At 40.3% G+C, this 18,541-nt stretch overlaps 1 protein-coding gene across 3 annotated transcripts in view; it reads right to left on the bottom strand.

The window, feature by feature from the left end:
- LOC139386940 (tenascin-R-like) overlaps window positions 1-17,193 on the bottom strand; it is a 118,670-nt gene extending 101,477 nt beyond the window's left edge. For all 3 annotated transcript variants that reach the window (XM_071132838.1, XM_071132840.1, XM_071132841.1), the window contains exon 1: window positions 16,982-17,193. The gene's annotated coding sequence lies outside the window, so the exon portion shown is untranslated. The remainder of the gene's footprint in view (window positions 1-16,981) is intronic.
- Between the last annotated feature and the right edge of the window lie 1,348 nt (window positions 17,194-18,541).

Below are 18,541 nucleotides of genomic sequence, written 5' to 3'. Positions count from 1 at the left end.
CAAACACACATTAGGATAATAAATACAAATGGAGATATCTGTTTTTGCAAAAGAACCCCTCAAATTAGTTGCACACTTTAATTGGGAATCATATTTAATTGAATCTGTAATGATTAATCAATACTTGCATGTTATGAAATGTATTCTCATAAATAATAAGGTCAACAGTAGGACAAATTAAGCTTAAACTGATGCCATTTCCGATGCCTCAGTCGGGCATATACAAGTGTACAGTTTCATGTATTGTTATCACATGTTCGTTGCGCAGAACTATCAATGTGATAATGGCACTGTCATTGTCAGTTACAATCAGGGTAATTACCACACCTGAAGGTGTTACGCAATTGGGTGACTTTGACAATCAAATGGGTGGGTATTAAAAGGCATTCAATTAAAATGCGTAATGACTCACAATAGCTGCTTTGGCACTGTTGGAAGATTTGGCGAATGGAAGAATTCGGAGAAAGCACATTTTCAGAGACCAGCAAGATTTACTGGCCAATAATTATGAGTTGCTTATGAGCCGGTTCCGATTAACAAGAGCTGTTCTCTTGGATCTCTGTGATGTAGTGGGCCCAGCTTTACAGAGAAGCACCCGCAGAAACCAAGCCATGCCTGTCCCACTTCAACTCCTTGGCAACCTCGTAAAATAGTGTTGATGGTGTCTCTTTGCATTTGCTGGTCTGCATTTGTAAGGCCAAGGCCGCTGGAGAGTTGTGACGCACGAGGTGCAGTGGAGACACTGGGGCTGGGCGCAGTCAGCTCCTGCTCAGCTGCAGAACCACCGACCCCGCAGGAACACGCAGCGACTAAAAACAATAGAACATGTCACAATTGTTTGTGTAAATAAATGTTTAAACACAACTTGAATGCATTTGGTTTACTCTTTTCAAACGAGGGAATACTAATTACATACCTGGATCATCCAGTGTGTCTTGCATGTACGTGTTCCCCTCCACCTCCGTCACTACTCCACTCAGGATGGATTCCCCTATAATACCGGCAAGTCGCTCATCTTGGGGGTTGAGCTCCGGTGTCCCCTTTCCCCCGCCCATGTCACAAACACTTTGTCTGTGTCAGGCTATGCGCCTTTTGGCCTCCACTTATGTTGGACCACTTCTTTTTTATTTCTGAGAGGGTCCGACCTTCTGAAGCAGCAGCATTCACAGCGTCTGCCACATGCTGCCACTCCAACGCCTTTTTTGGCATTTGACACACTGTGTCCACCAAACAGCTAGCAGCCAAGTAGATTGGTCACGAAAGTCAGAAAAGCAATAAAAGGAATCGCTTACCTTTGATGATCTTTGGATGTTTGCACTCATGAGACTCACAGTTACACAATAAATGTTCCTTTTGTTCCATAAAGATTATTTTTTATATCCAAAATACCTCCATTTGGTGGGCGCGTTATGTTCAGAAATCCACAGGCTCCAGCGGTCACGACATCTCAGATGAAAATTCCAAATAGTATCTGTAATGTTCGTAGAAACATGTCAAACATTTTTTATAATCAATCCTCAGGTTGTTTTTACAATATATAATCGATAATATTTCAACCGGGACTGTAGCTTCTTCAATAGGAGAGAGAGAGAAATGTCTGCTCCAAGCTGTTGTGCATGCAAAATGCTGCTGGCACCCAGCCATACAATGACGCGATGTGATCTTTCTCGCTAATTTTTCTAAATAGAAGCCTGAAACTATGTCTAAAGACTGTTCACACCATGGGGAAGCCATAGGAAAATTAATCTGGTTGATATTCCTTTAAATGGAGCGAAGGCAGGCTATGGAACAGAGAGCTTTCAGGAAAAACAACACTTCCTGGTTGGATTTTCCTCAGGTTTTCGGCTGCAATATCAGTTCTGTTATACTCACAGACAATATTTTGACAGTTTTGGAAACTTTTGTGTTTTCTATCCTAATCTGACAATTATATGCATATTCTAGATTCTGGCAGGCAGTTTCATTTGGGTTTTTCATCCAAACATCAAAATACTGCCCCCTACACTCAAGAGGTTAAAGTGTACATTTCCCAGCTGTTTACATCTAAATATTGGAAAATGTATGTGATTAAACATGAAACTATTTGTGAAAAGATGTATTGTGATATTAACCTCCTAAATGAGAGTGTGGATTTTTTAACAGTAGATATTGGTTACTAACAATGATAGAAAAGTCCCTAGTGGGCTAAGCCTGATATGGGTGGGGTGGGGACTGAGAAAGAGCGGGAAAGACAGTCTCTGGTTAATTTTCCCCAGAAGCCACAATGTCTTTCGCTGTTGTAGGTGGTTAGAATGGACTAGTAATTTGTGTAGTCTAGAATTTGCTCTTATTCTGCAGTGATCGATAGTCTCAGAGTTTAACCATTTCCAGCCGTGTAGCCAAAACTATGCTGTATGGTCTAATGGTCTATAGAATTGTAGCCATTCCAACGTGGGGACTCTGTCCTGGCGTTCTCTGACTTCTTTACCATTAGAGACGTCCGGGCTTACCATGGATCTCTTTGGCATAGTTGTAGTTTAAACCATTTCACATGAAGCGTCAGCTGCATGTTTTCTAGTCTGGTGTGAAGGGGTGGTTCTATGACGTGTGGCCACTGACTAGTTAATCTTTATTAATAATTCAGACGAGATAATTCCAAGAGTACTTTTATTGTTTTGTTTTAGGCTTCAGGGCTTCCGACAGTCTCAAACTTATGTTGGTAAACTCATTTTAAAAAGACATACCTCATAAAACAGTAACAGTTAGAGACCCACACTGCAACATGGACATCCTGAGGTAAAGAGAATTCAGTATGGTAGCGTTAAAGTCTTTAAAAGATGCTTAATTTTAATATTGGTTAGACAATAGCCATTTCCTAAAATCAGATCAATCCTTAGCCTGTCAAATCACAGCACCACACCGCCAGATTGAATCCCCAGGCAGCCCAGAAAATAGGGTACCTCAGGTGGAATGATTTACCTGTTGAGCAGAAATATACTTTGAGTGCCACCATTTATCATTAAGAGCCCTGACATCATCTACCGAAAAGTCATAAACCGACACAGCAGAATCCAAATGGAGGACATTCATTATTTCTATTGGTGTCAACCTCCGTTATGGCAGGCCGCTGCTGCAAAGTGGCCATGTAGCCAGCCCACCACTTCACACATTTACGTGGGTGGTCACAATTTCTCAGTGGCTGACCAAGGAAACAGCTGAACCACAAGGTAAGATGTATCTATATAATATGATACACTTGGTGCTTTTTGCCCATACTGAATTATGGTGGTTGGCCCTAACAGAGGCTAAAAAGCCCTGTGCTCTCTGGCTCTAGCGCTACTCTTGTAGCCAGCCCAGGTAAAGCTCCATTGACCCCAGACCTGGTACCAGAGCAGATGGTAATGTCTATTGATTTTGGGTCTGTAACACCCAACAGCACAAACAGGATAAGCAGTGTAGTGTGTGTGTGTTAGCCCTCTTCTAAAGGTCTGGGCCCAGCCTACATAAAGGCCAAGCAACACTCCACTGACCCCAGACCTGGTGCTAGAGCAGGTTACATGGTCTGAACCCAGTCTATACAATGCCCAGTCAACACTCCACTGACCGCCGAACTGGTACTAGAGCAGGTGATATGATCTGGGCCCAGGCACCATAAGTCCACTGTACTGTTCCATAGCCAGAAAAATGCTCGCCACTCAATTAGTGCAGCTGCCCCAGGCCCTATGAACCAGCCAATTGGACAGATCACTTGGCAGTGTATGATTTGCTACATGATTTGGCTGCACCATACCGCAGACTCATTCAAATGCAGGTTGAGGTTATATTACCGGATGAAGTATTCTTTCTGAGGGACCACCACAGGTTCATAGGTTTATTGCCTTGCTCAAGGGTACAACAGCAGGAGTTCTGGCTATCCCCCACAATCGAATTCAAAGCCATGGCTGTGTGGCAATTACCTGAGTGTGTTGTGTGTCCACCACACACCAGTGTGAACAATGTTGACCACATTTAATTTACAGAGCTGGAGTCACAGCCGGTGAGTCCAGCAGCCTCGAGAGGCCCTCTCCACCCCATGTGCCCTTCATCTCGGCCTGACCGGTTCCCATGGCAACCACATTGACATGGGGTGGGAGTGGGGGGGGAGTCACAAAGTCAAAACATCCAGGCAGAAATGGCAACTACTTAAACAAGTCTCAATATCTATAGCTTTGTTTCTGACTGTCACTTTTCAGCCCCAATAATCTACTGATGTCCCAGCTAATGAAAAAATATATTTTGTTCTGTTTTGATTACCCAGTGACAGCAACTACCAATTAAATCCCATACAAATGTAGGCTACGTTTTACGATTTGCACAGGGTCTAAAATGGTATTATTCAACACATTCATAATCTTGCAATTCTGTACAAATGTCATTATGGTATTAATTCATGCCAGAAATGTTGAAATGCCAACTAGCTACAGCGCAAGAAATGCACTTAGAGGCATTGTAAGGGATTTAGGATGTGAAATTGGACTTCATTTAAATGACATGGTGGATTAAATGAGATGGACGTCATTAATAAATGAACACAATGGTTTAATGGATTTTAAAGAGACAATGCATATTTATTCAATTAATTCACATTCCATTGTAATTTATCATATCATTATTTCTGGTTTTCTCAATTCTTAATTTTTATGCAAAACCTAGTGAATGTAGTTGCCATTCATAATCACACCCCAAAAACTTTTTATGAGGGCTTTTCTCCATTGGTCGGTCACTTACTGTGTGCTTGTAACTGCAAAGTTTTAAAACTTTTTATGTAAAATTCACTTCATTACCATAAATGTCTTGGCCTCAGAGTGCTGTTTATGTAGCCCTTAATAAAAACAATCAGAAATGATAGAAACAATCAGAAATGATTCCCCAAACAGGGGAGGCAAGCTACAGGCTACATGCTGACGAGCCTTATAACGTACTCCACGGGAGTATAGGAGCACATTTCTATTCCCAAAAGGCAGAGCATGTTGTGTTGCACTGAATACTAATCCATTCCGCCACCTGCTTTCTGCCAGGGGAGGGGCTGAGTGGTCAAGACACTCAGGTTGTTTTAGTACTTAATCATACCTCTCTCCCCTTCCAGTGACAGATGCACTGAAGGTTTTATAACCATAGGGATGCAATGTATACCATATGCATGAACATTTCTCGCGGTATGGTTGAATTTGAACTGTTAATGGCACTTGTCAAGTGCTTGAACATGACAATGCATTTTACTATTGTGAATGCGGCATGGAAAATGTTGAATGAAACAGGGAAGCTTTTATTGTAGAGACAGTTGCGACCGTATGCAGGCACTCATTCACTACCTCAGCTCAGCATCTGGTGTCACTCTAAACAGGGGATTCTTGGACAATCACTTATCTTGTCACAGTGAGACCAGAGAGTAACTGATAAAACCTTAACGACCCTTCACAGTGGCTGCAAGTAACACCACTACCTCTTGGCCCATCAACAGTCTACTGTCTGTGTTCCATCGCAGTGACCTAAAACATAGACATATTTTCCAATCTCAATTATCCTCTGGGGAATTGACTGACCACTATGGGGATATACAGATCCTATCTTTTTATATGCCTCATATTTAGACCTGGTTAATCATCGGCTAAACAGTCACATTCTGTGTTGCACACTGGTGTTGTCTTTAATCCCAGCTGCCAGAGGTACTTATTGATCCCTGTCAAATCAGTCCATGCTTTGGAAACACCTCCGAGCTAGAGGAGAAGTAGAACACTGGTATTAGCATGGGGATGCTAACACCCCCATCCACCATACTGGCACATACATACAGTATTTGACAGATATGGCACAGTGAACAAGGACTTATTTTTTTTGTTTTTGCAATATGCCTGGCATGGGCCAACTTTGTGCTGGAGCAGTCAGTGGCCCCAAAATTAATGAAGTAACTAGAAACTAGAGAAGTGTAAGTGTTCAAAAAACATCCTGCTTAGTTGGTAGAGTATTAACAACACAAAGGGATAAATGGGAGCACCTAGTCTCGGCCAAGGTGGACAAAAACATGGATTGGCTTGTGAGCGGCTGTGTTGTCAGCCCAGGGCACCGGGATGTTAAGGCACGCCTCAGTCTGGAAGAGCGACTGACTCTTGGCACTTGTAGGTCCAGCCGGTCAGCGAGAGGAGCGGTGGTGTCAAACAGGCGGTGACTAACAGCAGCCTCACACAAAAGAACAAGGGAATTAGTATTCAAAGTGGACACGGATTTCTGTTAAACTTGTGATGTTAAACATTTTGGATGTGTGAGAGCTGCGACAAACGCAGTGATTTGAAGATAGACGTGTATCTACGCCTATCAAGACTTGAAAAATGCAAATTGAAATTGCATTAAGTCATGGTTGTGATGAAGTGTAGGAATGATGTGTTATTAGGGCAGCAGGTGGCCTAGTGATTAAGAGGTTGGGTCAGTAACCGAAAGGTTGCTGGTTTGGATCCCGAGCTGACTAGGTGAAAATCTGTTGATGTGCCCTTGAGCAAGTCACTTGCTTTGGATAAGAGCTTCTGTAAAATGTTAATTATGGTACTGTGAAGAGTGCTGCTTCACTTCGTTGAGGTGCGTTCTGAGCTTTTACTTGATCACTGTCTGAGACAATAGTGTTATCTGGAACACAATAACACATCGATATTATTGATTAATATTACACCTATTTTCATGCAGGTATTGTGTTTATAATATTTTACATGAATTTGCTTAGTTACCTGTGTAATAACAACGTAGTGACAACATTTCATTAACATGCTGGGTTAAGTCTCTTACATCTCTTACTCCAACTAAAAAGAGCTAACCCGGGAATTACTGGCAAATTCCAGCTTAAGGCATCTATTGTTACAATTCCTCTGGATAAATTGCGCCATGGGTATGCTGCGCTACTATCATTTGAGTTGACACTGTTAAATTGTCACATTGAATGATTTAAAAGCGCGAAAGTTGACACAACGATCCATCCAGATTAAAAGGGCAATCTCGTGAGGACAGAACGGTAAAGGGAGTTATATGACCTGTAGACAATTCTAAATTAATAATAAGTATAAAGATAAAATATTAAGGTGTGAAATATGTTTGTTATACAGTGGGGCAAAAAAGTATTTAGTCAGCTACCAATTGTGCAAGTTCTCCCACTTAAAAATATAAGAGAGGCCTGTAATTTTCATCATAGGTACACTTCAACTATGACAGACAAAATTAGAAAAAAAATCCAGAAAATCACAATGTAGGATTTTTAATGAATTTATTTGCAAATTATGGTGGAAGTTACAGGTCTGTGAGAGCCAGAAATCGTGCTTGTTTGTAGGTGACCAAATACTTATTTTCCACTATAATTTGCAAATAAGTTCATTAAAAATCCTACAATGTGATTTTCTGGATTTTTTTTCTAATTTTGTCTGTCATAGTTGAAGTGTACCTATGATGAAAATTACAGGCCTGTCTCATCTTTTTAAGTGGGAGAACTTGCACAATTGGTGGCTGACTAAATACTTTTTTGCCCCACTGTATATCTTTATGACATATTTACAAGAGAAACCCAACAGACATGAGATGTACAGTCCCTCTAAAGCACTGCTACACCACATAGCCATCCTGCTGTGAGGGGAGGGAGTAGATAGAAACACTAAAGCTATTTTCCTCCCATCCCATTATATTCTTACACTATTGTCTCCTCACTCCAATAGGATTCTATATTATATTATTGCTCTGACATACAGGTATATTGAAAATTATAGACAGGATGGGAAAATCACTGACCTTTGAAGAGCTTTAGAATGCAGCGGGGGTGGGGGTGGGGGTGGGGTGGGGGGGTTGTCATCCCAGGTTAAGTTCCAAAGGGCATCCTTTTCCCTATATAGTGCACTACTTTGTCCAGAGCTCCATGGGCCCTGGTCAGCAGTAGTGCATTACATACTGTAGGGAATGTGGTGCCATTTGGGATGCAGACCCAGACTCTTCCTCATACATGTCTTACAAGAGAGGACAAAGGTAAATGTTCCAGCATTAACAATAGGAGCGAATGGGATCTTACATGTACCTCCCAATATGTGATTTTACCCAATTTCAAGCATGAATGCCTCAATAAGGTTCATGCATTCCTTTTTAAATATTCTCCGAAAACATTTATCTAATTCGTTTCATGGCTCCTTGCTTCCACATCCTCTCTGGAACATTCACCGATTAATGGACAAGCAGTTGGACATGGTTAGTATTGCTGGCTAGAGCGACTATGGTAGGTAAACAGAGTGAGTATTGCATGCAGCACCATGCAATATGCAATATTAAACAAATAGTATAGACCAGCTATTGTTTTGATGTATTTTTTACACTGCTCATGCTGATAATTGGAAAAGAAAATAGCCAATTAACCTTTCTTGTCTTATTGTTTAATATATATTTTTCTTCCCATACAACAGTTTTGTTTTAGATGTCTTAGCATGCCTTTATTTTTCATTCGCTATGCCAATTCCAATTAGAATTATCACACTTCAAAGGGATCCTCATTTTAAGACATCCCAAGCTATTGAGAAGAGAATTGCAGCCTACTCTGAAATGGTTGCTGTCTTATCGCCGTAGACAGACTTCTCTATTTCAGCATGCTGATTTCAATGTCTGGTTACCAACACTTTCAATAATTCCATAAGCCTATTCCACAAATAATAAGTATGCCTACACATCATATGAACAATCACCCATAAAATAAAACATGATTTGTACCTCATTGATTAATATGTCTAAATTTGAGGGAACAGCTTGGTCAATTATTCAACAACAGAACTACTTCATCAGGCCTGCATCATGTTCTTTGAGCTGTGCTACCTCAACACATAAAGAGACACTAATTGAGAACAAGGATTTGAGATTTGAGAAGTTTTGAGAGAGATTTGAGAAGTTGGGGCGTTTAAATGCCTGGTGTGTGTCATGATGTCTAAGGAAATATTGTAAAGGTCGTAGTTTTTTTCTTTGCACTAACTGTCTCGCTTCAGTCTACAAAGTCAACGCACATTGAGGTCAAGCGGATATTGAGTGAAATCAGTGGAAATGCTATTTTATTTCACTAGCTCCCAAGGACTTCACAAAATAAATGTTTAACTTAATCCATATATTCAACATCTATGTCTAAGTATTTTCACAGTGGACTGCTAAATCTTCTATACACTGAAGCTGGTCTTACTGGATCTGTGAAAGATGATCTCTTTCTCTGAGGCTGGTCTGACATTTGTCCAAATAGCATAATTGGAACAAAGCTCCATGCCAGTCCCAATGTCCTCCTCTCCTCTATGAAAGCCCTTTAAAATGCACCACTGACTGAATGCTGGGCTGAGGTGAAGAATAGCTCATTGTGTGATCTCTCTGGGTGGACTGGCTCATGTAATGAGAAATATGAATGCAGACTGACTTGAGGAGGTGTGACTGCTTTTAAATGCTGATGATCAGACTGGAAGTGGGAGGTGTGACTTATTAAACCACATCCATCCATTGAATCTGCTTTATAGAGAAGTACAACAGCGTGTTCTCTGTTATGGTGTAGGAGAGGATGTCCTTGCTCACATTCACAGTAACAAACTACTGTGAGGTGTATTTGTTAGATTTCATAGATCATAAGAACCACTTCAGTATGATATGCTTTTTAAGTTAATTTAGCCAGTTTGAAGTTGGGGAAGCAACGGAATACAAAAGACATGCATGTTGTTCAGTAGACAGTTATTCTAGACAAACTAGTCAAAGGTCAGTTATCTAGAATGCCTCATTCATTACTGCTGTAGGTTTTCTACAAAAACCTCCGGCTTTCAGCAAGAAGTATTGAATATCATGCAACACAGAATGTGTTTTCAGACAATAAAGCCAACTGTATTTTCACCCGTGGTCACCAAGAGAACAAAAATATGGATTTCCCCTCTCCAGCTCTGAATACCCACGGTAAACACTTTTCAAGTTTTTAAGCAAGCATTGGCATCCCTCCACCACTACCATCTATTCAAATATTATGCCAACCAACATTTGTTTGTATCTCAATGTTAAAGCTTCAGCCTCAGAAGCTCTCTTTTGTGATGAGTGCACATCAATTTTCACCATCCTCAGCAGAACAATCACCACACCACTGACCGAGCAAGTGAAACAAACAGGGTTGATAGATAATGGCCAGGCTCTCAAAACACAGATACTGGTGAAGCTGTGATGCTGAGAAGTAGTCTTCCTTTCCTTTAAACTATAGAGCAGGATGGAGAAGAGTTGGCAGCAGACATAGCTATATGAGAGCGGTCCTCCATCTGCCTGCACAGATGGGGAGAACTAGCAACTGAAAGACCACCAACACAAGCAAACCTCATCTATCCTCTTAGATGAGGTTTGCTTTTTTGATCTGTGTCTCAACTAGCAAGAGGAAGGAAAAGGTTGTCAACAAAGCATGGAATATCAATGTGTCCGACCACTGTCTAACTGGAATTAAAATTATCTAACTGGCCAACAGCTGCAGGGGGGCTGGAAAGCCAGAAAGTCAGGCAGGCATAAAGGCAGGATGATGGGAGTGAGGCAGCCAAGAGAAAAGCGTAATTGTTGGGCTCTCAATGATGTTTGTTTAATTACTGGTTAAATTTAATCAGCGCCACAGATGTAATTACTACCACTGCCCAGGAGCCATCAGGAAGTCCTTTGTATCAAGCCATTCTGATGCCGCTGAAGCCCAAAATTATTAATACAGCAGCTTTTAATTGTTCCAGTAGTCTACTGTAGACACAGTAGAAACTGTAGAAACAACACTGTAGACACAGTAGAAACTGTAGAAACAACACTGTAGACACAGTACAAACCGTAGAAACAACACTGTAGACACAGTAGAAACCGTAGAAACAACACTGTAGACACAGTAGAAACCGTGGAAACAACAGTGTAGACACAATAGAAACTGTAGAAACAACACTGTAGACACAGTAGAAATCGTAGAAACAACAGTGTAGACAGTAGAAACTGTAGAAAGAACACTGTAGACACAGTAGAAACTGTAGAAACAACACTGTAGACACAGTAGAAACCGTAGAAACAACAGTGTAGACACAGTAGAAACTGTAGAAACAACACTGTAGACACAGTAGAAACCGTGGAAACAACAGTGTAGACACAATAGAAACTGTAGAAACAACACTGTAGACACAGTAGAAATCGTAGAAACAACAGTGTAGACAGTAGAAACTGTAGAAAGAACACTGTAGACACAGTAGAAACTGTAGAAACAACACTGTAGACACAGTAGAAACCGTAGAAACAACAGTGTAGACACAGTAGAAACTGTAGAAACAACACTGTAGACACAGTAGAAACTGTAGAAACAACACTGTAGACACAATAGAAACTGTAGAAACAACAGTGTAAACAGTAGAAACTGTAGAAACAACAATGTAGACACAGTCGTAACACCTGTGTAGACACAGTAGAAACAACAGTGTAGACACAGTAGAAACAACACTGTAGACACAGAAGAAACAACACTGTAGACACAGAAGAAACAACACTGTAGACACAGAAGAAACGACACTGTAGAAAGTAGAAACATGAATACTGCCCACGGGACAGTGATAACTCTATTCCCCATTGGCTTGTCATTGTCCATTCTGATGCAGGCACAGTGAACCACATGGACATTTGTTGTACACAGTGTCCTTTGGCAATAAGGATTTGACATCGACAATGAAAGCCCCCTGACAGGATTCACTAGTGTAAGCAAACTAAGCATATAGCACACAGAGGCGGTTTCAAAGGGTAAATGACAGCCACTAGCTGAAATAAAACACATTTCCAAAATAAGTATATAACAAAATACTGCAGACAACAAAGACAGTGTACCCTGGTGTATTCTGCTAATTGCTTATTCCTCTACATCTGATTCATTAGGATACGTCTATTTTAGCTTTTTGGGGCTAAAAATAGAAACAACTCAAATTATGCAAGCATATTTAAGTGCCCTGCATACTTTTGTACAATGGCGAGTGTGATAAATGGAACAATTGTTGTTTGTTTGTGTGTATGTGTGTGTGTGCGTACATGCGTACATGTGTGACTGTGTGCTTCAATGTGCTTAGAATGGGAAATGTGTGACCTATAAGAACATATTAGGTTAATGACACCCTCTCTAATTGCTGGAACAAATAGTTACTTTAGTCCTTAATCACATATCAATTAACTTGGGAGGGTCAGTGGCAGTGCAATCCTGATTGGTTTCCACATTATATAGGCCTAAAGCACATATAGATTTAGATAAGCAATGAAGTGATACAGCTGTGCTTCCATGCTGGGTATCTGTCTACACGCTATTAGGAAGCAACATCTGATACTGCAATACAGATAACAAGAGAAAGAGAATCTAAACACCCCAAACATATTTACCCTTCAGCTAAGGTATCTCTTGGGTAGATATCTTTGCATCTAAGAACATCCTGCATTGCATGCTGGGGAGTGCCGAGACTGAACTTTAAGCTTGCCTCCTCCTTGGAGATGCTGCATGGACCAGAGGTCTACAACAAACATCCTGTTTCTGTTGCTCTGTTGCTCTTCACACTTGGTATTTAAAAACAGGTTTGATTCAGAGAAGAAGTATAACTAAGAGTTGTAAACGTTTGCAGGTGATCTTCCAGAACAGACCAGGGATCAAGAAGGAAGAAAGTATAACACCAGCATAATGGACGCTGTGGATAATGGAAGAAATCCAGTTTCAGTTTCAATCTCCCATCCCACTAATGAGAAGTCATTAGCATGGCCCTCCTCGTTCCCTTACTTTTGGAGGAGGAAAGGTGGATAAAAATGAAATTGCTTAGACAAATGCTTGTAAAAGAGATACTGTATCTTCTCCTCAAAATGATTTATTTGAAGCATCATATTGTAGGCTACACAGAAATGATGCCAAACTGGGGCTGATGACCTAATCCCATGAATGGTGTGAAGATCAAAATTAAAAAAATGCTTCAACAAATATAAAGAGTATGGGTCTAAATATGATACTTTCCTATCGTCTGATCTTAGAAGTTTTCTAACAAAATAGCAAAAAGAAGAAAAACGGATGTGGGCCTATCTTTCAAATAGTTTTTAGCTGGAAATGGATGGTCTTCATCATCATCCCTCCTAACCTTTGATTGCTGTTCCGTTCTAGTGTTCTCTGGGCTTTCTATCTACACAAGCAGTAATACACTGTGAATCTGAGGAGCATTAAAGCTAATCAAAAACTTCTGTCCAGCTACTGTAAATCATATTTGATTTATTATGTTTTTTTCTCCCCATTTCCTCCGGGTTTATGGCATAATCAATCGCCCGGTTAGCTCAGGCATGATCAAACAGAGCTGATAAGACAAATGTTCTTTGTCAGTGAGTAGTATATAAGTGGACTTTCTTAGCCCTCCATCGATTGCAGATTTTCTCTGCTCAGCACTGCTATTCAAAGCAAACTGTGGGCAGTCAGAATCTATCTTGCCCGATCAGACTTCCGACCACCAAACTGCTGACTTGTTGCTCGCCCACTGTCACTTAACATTTATCTGAGTCTGGTATTGTTTCTGTGCTCAATAAGCATGCAGACTTTTCAAATAGAGGACACACACACACCCAGAACGTTCCTACAGTATGCAACCAGCCAAACAGAAACAGCGTTGATAAGATCTGCATAATTCATATATTCATCATAAACGCATTAATGAAGACGGTCATGGTCTAAATTCAACACTAGTGCGTTGTTGCGCCGGAGGACGGTCTCCAGAGCTTTTCTCCACAGGCCAGAAGCCTGGCTACCGCTACAAGCCAATGCACTTTAACTCCCCCCACTGGCGAGGAGAGAAAGCCATGCTACCACAGCTGCATGATAATAAGTGACATTGTACATTTCAAAAGGGCTCTAACTCTATCTCTCGCCAGGGAAACAGAGGGTTGTGTAGGTAGGAAGATTTGCATCAGCCTGAGTCTGTGTGTTTCTGTTTCTGTGTTTTCTGTTTTCTCTACTCGGATATTGTGAAATGGAAATGCTTGTGTGGCTTTCTCAGCGAGGGGTTGAGACGAATCAGTGCAGGGTCTATAGACCATTTATCAAACAGATTGAGAATATGACAGAATGGACCATGATGACCACAACGGAATGACCAAGACTGTGTGTGGAAGGTGTATATCCCAGGGCATCCACATAGCGTCTCTATGCTGTATCATCATTGTGCATTGCATGCATCCACTGTCATTAACTAAAGACCTTTGATTTTAAGTTTTAGAATATTGTTTTAAAAAAAAGTCTTAATATGGGATTTCATGATAGATGGAACCAGAGACTATCAGTCCTCAGTTGCTCTGTTGTTCAAAAAGCTGTTAATCACAATGTCAGTCTATTTGTTACAGGAGCCTAATACAAACACAATGATACAGATGTTGGTGGATCTGGCTATTGGTATGTTTTGGCAGCTCTGTTTGTTTGAATATATTATCTGATTGATGATGCAAATGATTGAAATATCTCCATTTGAATGCTGAATAATGAGGAGTAATGGGGGAAACTTCCCTAACACGATCACTGCTGGGCGCAACAGAGAACTAAATCCCCAGGATTGAAATATTATGTACATTTTTAATTACCACATAGACTAACATAATCGTGTTGTTTGGCCACCCATAGGCACTCCGGTAAATATTAATTATTCACACATAGAGTGCAAAAAGAAACGGTCCTGAGCTCTAGAGTAGTATAATAAGCTGAAGGGGGAAAGAGAAAGAGCATGATGTGAATTGTTGTTACCTAACCTAATGAATGAGTCTATTTCTAAGTATGATTCACGAAAGAAAGAAAAGTCCACAAGGAATTGGTGACTACGTTCTTCTATCAATTCTCTTAACATATGGCACAGACATATCATGCCTTGTGATTTTCCAGCCATTTTACACATATTCACATTCATTGAACACTGTATGGTTAGCAAGCTAGATGTAACCGTGGGTGAAATAGAGAGAATGGCATGTACATTTTGAGACTTTGGAAAACCTTTGAAAGCATGGCTCAGGCTAATGACGCAGGGCCACAGGGGAGAAGGGAATTGAGAGGCTGTAAGGTATGATGAATCCGAAGACTGATTACTTTCTACCTACAGACTAACAGCCGGTCTACATACAATTTGTACACAGAACGAAGGTAGTGCCTAAAATAACCAAATTATATCTCTCAACAGAGAAAGATTACTCTATACCTGCAGACTCTCTCGGCACCACACAGAGGTGGTGCCTAAAATGTACCAAATTATATCTCACAGTCACAACAGTGAAAGCACCAACAGAGGTATTTTCTGTACACTGTAAATCATCTGATAGGGTAGGTCCTAGGACACCCCCTCACCAGATTATAATATCAATACAATATCTAACATCAAACCCCCAACTCTCTGCCTCTTGGAGAATATGCTCAGCTGACTTCGACAAATTAGACACCTGAAATCTATGATAATAACCTTCGATGGGTGATGCTGTCGAGTGGAACAGCTGATATATAGCCGTGTATATTTTTTTTAAAGAACAGCATGAGATAAACATTATTTCTGGAGATCGAGATACACCAGACCATGACATCCTTATCTGACTATCACAGCATTACAAAATAATTGGATGTGTACACAGTATTGTTTTGTTTTTTAATTAAACAGCAATAAAACTTGGCTAAGATTTGAATGGGGGAAATAAACAAAAATACAATGATAGCAGTGATTTAGGTTCAGACAACAATGTGATCCAGACTCAGTGACTAGGTGGTTAACAGATCTGGTGTTAAACAGAATTTAAAAGACAGGAGTTTTTGACATGAGGCACTAAAACTTTTCACACATGTAAACAGCAGATGAAACATTGAGTTCCTTTGATATTTTCTGAAGAAAAATCATGTAAATATTTGACATATAGCATCTTATTTTGAGCCAGTTTGCTAGAGCAGGAAAATAATCCTGCAGCAACAGGATATGTGAATTATTATGTGGATGATAAATGAATGAATATTTTTGGTAGGGGTTGATACATTTTTTGTAAGGGAAAATCAAGTCTGAAAGAAAAAGTGGAAATTACAAACTTGAGAAGCCTTTTTAAACCTCAAATACACTACACGTTTTTCTGCAACAGGCGGATCAAATTAAGATCCTACATCTGTAAATGACAATCCCTGCTTTTCTTGCTAAGTGATCCATTCAGAAGCCTCAGAATCCAGCGTAATTTGGAATAAGTGTGACATGTGACACTTTAATAAAGGGAATACTAAAAAGGAAATACTTGTAATAATTAGAGACACGTAGTGATATTAACCTCATGGTGTTCCCCCAAAACAGCTTAGAAACACAAATGAGACATAAAACTTTGGTTGGCATTAACTTAGTTATGAGTATGTCTCATATTGTATCCACGGCACACAGATAAAAGCTATACATCTAGAGTAGTCAATAGATGTTACACATAAGGGATCAATTGAACATTGTTAGATAAGGTTTTGTAATAATAGAGAATAGATTAATTATTTGTATAAAAATATGTCAATATAGTATAGTATAGGTTAACTAGGTACAGAGCAGCAAACTAGGTTTTTAAAAAAAAGTTTAATGAACAATACAGATTTTTTGTGATATGCAGGTTCTTTTGGATTTCAGAAAAACAAATGTTTTATTGTTTGAAATTTAGCCTGTGAAATTGAATCAATATCATTGAATTTAAGATGTGAAATTGCTCTAGTGCTTGATCTAAGTCTAAAAACAGAGTGTTTTAGTTTCCTGATTTTGTCCACTGTTTAGTCCCTGCTTGGGGGTCATTAGCCTTATATTGTTGTGGCCCATCTGCTCTCATCGTTATGTTTTTATTGATATAAAGCCCCCTATTATTTTGTTACCTTGCCACCCTCAACCAAACCCCCGCCAGGAAAGGAGCTACACCTGCCATACATTTCACCATAATTTAAACATGCAGTGTAACTTACCCAGTTGGAGAAATCAGCCAGATGAACAATTTAAATTTGCCTCGGGTTTATCTCTATCTTCCCTCTGGTGCAGGTCCCTTTCGCTTACTCTACACTGATCTCGAAGAGGTTTCTTTCTCACTCTCCCAGTGTCTTTTGGCGACTATATCGATCTCTCAGCCAAGCATCAATCTGTCAGCCTCGTTGTTACGACGGCTGCTCAGTTGTGAGCTCTCCTTTCTCTCTGCCTCTCACGGCTGCAGTGGGGAAGCTGGGCAATGTGTACTTCTCGCTCTTGCTCTCTTTCTCTGCCTCTGTCTCTCTCTCGCCTTGCTTTCTCTCATTGTGCTGTATTGATCTCTCTGTGCTGTTCCTCTACTAGTGCAGCCCCTAGTGGGCGTTCCAGACACTGCTTGTGGCCATCTCACTATGATTCTCCCAGCTCAGCACACATTGACAAGGGGAGGTGAGGCAGGAGGGTGCCTGGGCAAACGCATGATACATCTGAAGAACTAAGTGCAACCTGGGCTGTCAGCAGGCAGCAGGACCCCTGCCTTCAAGAAAATATTCTGTAATAGATGTGAATTCATGTTTCAGCAGGCAATCATAACCAAATAACTAGACACAGAGGTGAACAAACACTCATTGATGCTTCTACCTGACTGACAAGAAATTGATTAAAACCCCATGAGGGATATATCAGTGGAATGATGATGGTTGTGAACTTTTTAAAGGTTGTGGTTGAAGTGTCACGAAGTTGAAGCTTACCCTTTCACCACTAAGGTCTTACCACTTAGTTGGACAATTCTGATACTTTCTGAATATCATAACAAGGTCTAACAGGAAAATTCTATTTACCATCTACAATAATCCATAATCCAGTTGGTGGCATCAGACATAGCCACACTTTCTTGAAGAGGTAGAGCCTTGGTCTAATGCTGCATTCATAACATCTTGTAAAACAGCATTTTTTAAATTGAACCTTTATTTAATTAGGCAAGTCTGTTAAGAACAAATTCTTATTTACAAAATGTACAATTTACAAAGCCTGTAATTGAACCAGGGTCTGTAGTGATGCCTCAAACATAAATATCACTGTCATGTCTGATAAGCCTCCCAGTAAAGGAATAAAAACAATAAATAATCCCAGAAAATAGCCCACATTAACATATGTAGCCTAAGAAACAAGGTTCATGAAATCGATAACTTTCATATACTGAGTATCTCTGAAACTCACTTAGATAATACCTTTGATGATACAGTGGTAGCAATACATGGTTTCATCATCTTCAGAAGAGACAGGAATGCCAATGGTGGAGGTGGTGCCATTTATGTTCAGGGTCATATTCCTGTGAAGCTTAGAGAGGATCTCCTGTCAAATGCTGTTGAAGTAATACAGGTTCACCTGCCTCACCTAAAGCTCAAGCTTGTGGGAAGCTGCTATAGACCACCGAGTGCTAACAGTAAGTGTAAGGATAATGTGTGAAATGCTTGTTAAGGTATGTGATATCAACAGCGATGTATATTTTCTGGGTGACCTAAATATTGGCTGGCATTCATCAAGCTGCCCACTAAAGAAAT

The sequence above is a fragment of the Oncorhynchus clarkii genome, chromosome 28, assembly GCF_045791955.1.
Source record: "Oncorhynchus clarkii lewisi isolate Uvic-CL-2024 chromosome 28, UVic_Ocla_1.0, whole genome shotgun sequence".
Taxonomy (NCBI): Eukaryota; Metazoa; Chordata; class Actinopteri; order Salmoniformes; family Salmonidae; genus Oncorhynchus; species Oncorhynchus clarkii.
The sequence above is the reverse complement of the archived record's forward strand: the minus strand, read 5'-3'. Positions and strand labels throughout refer to the sequence as shown.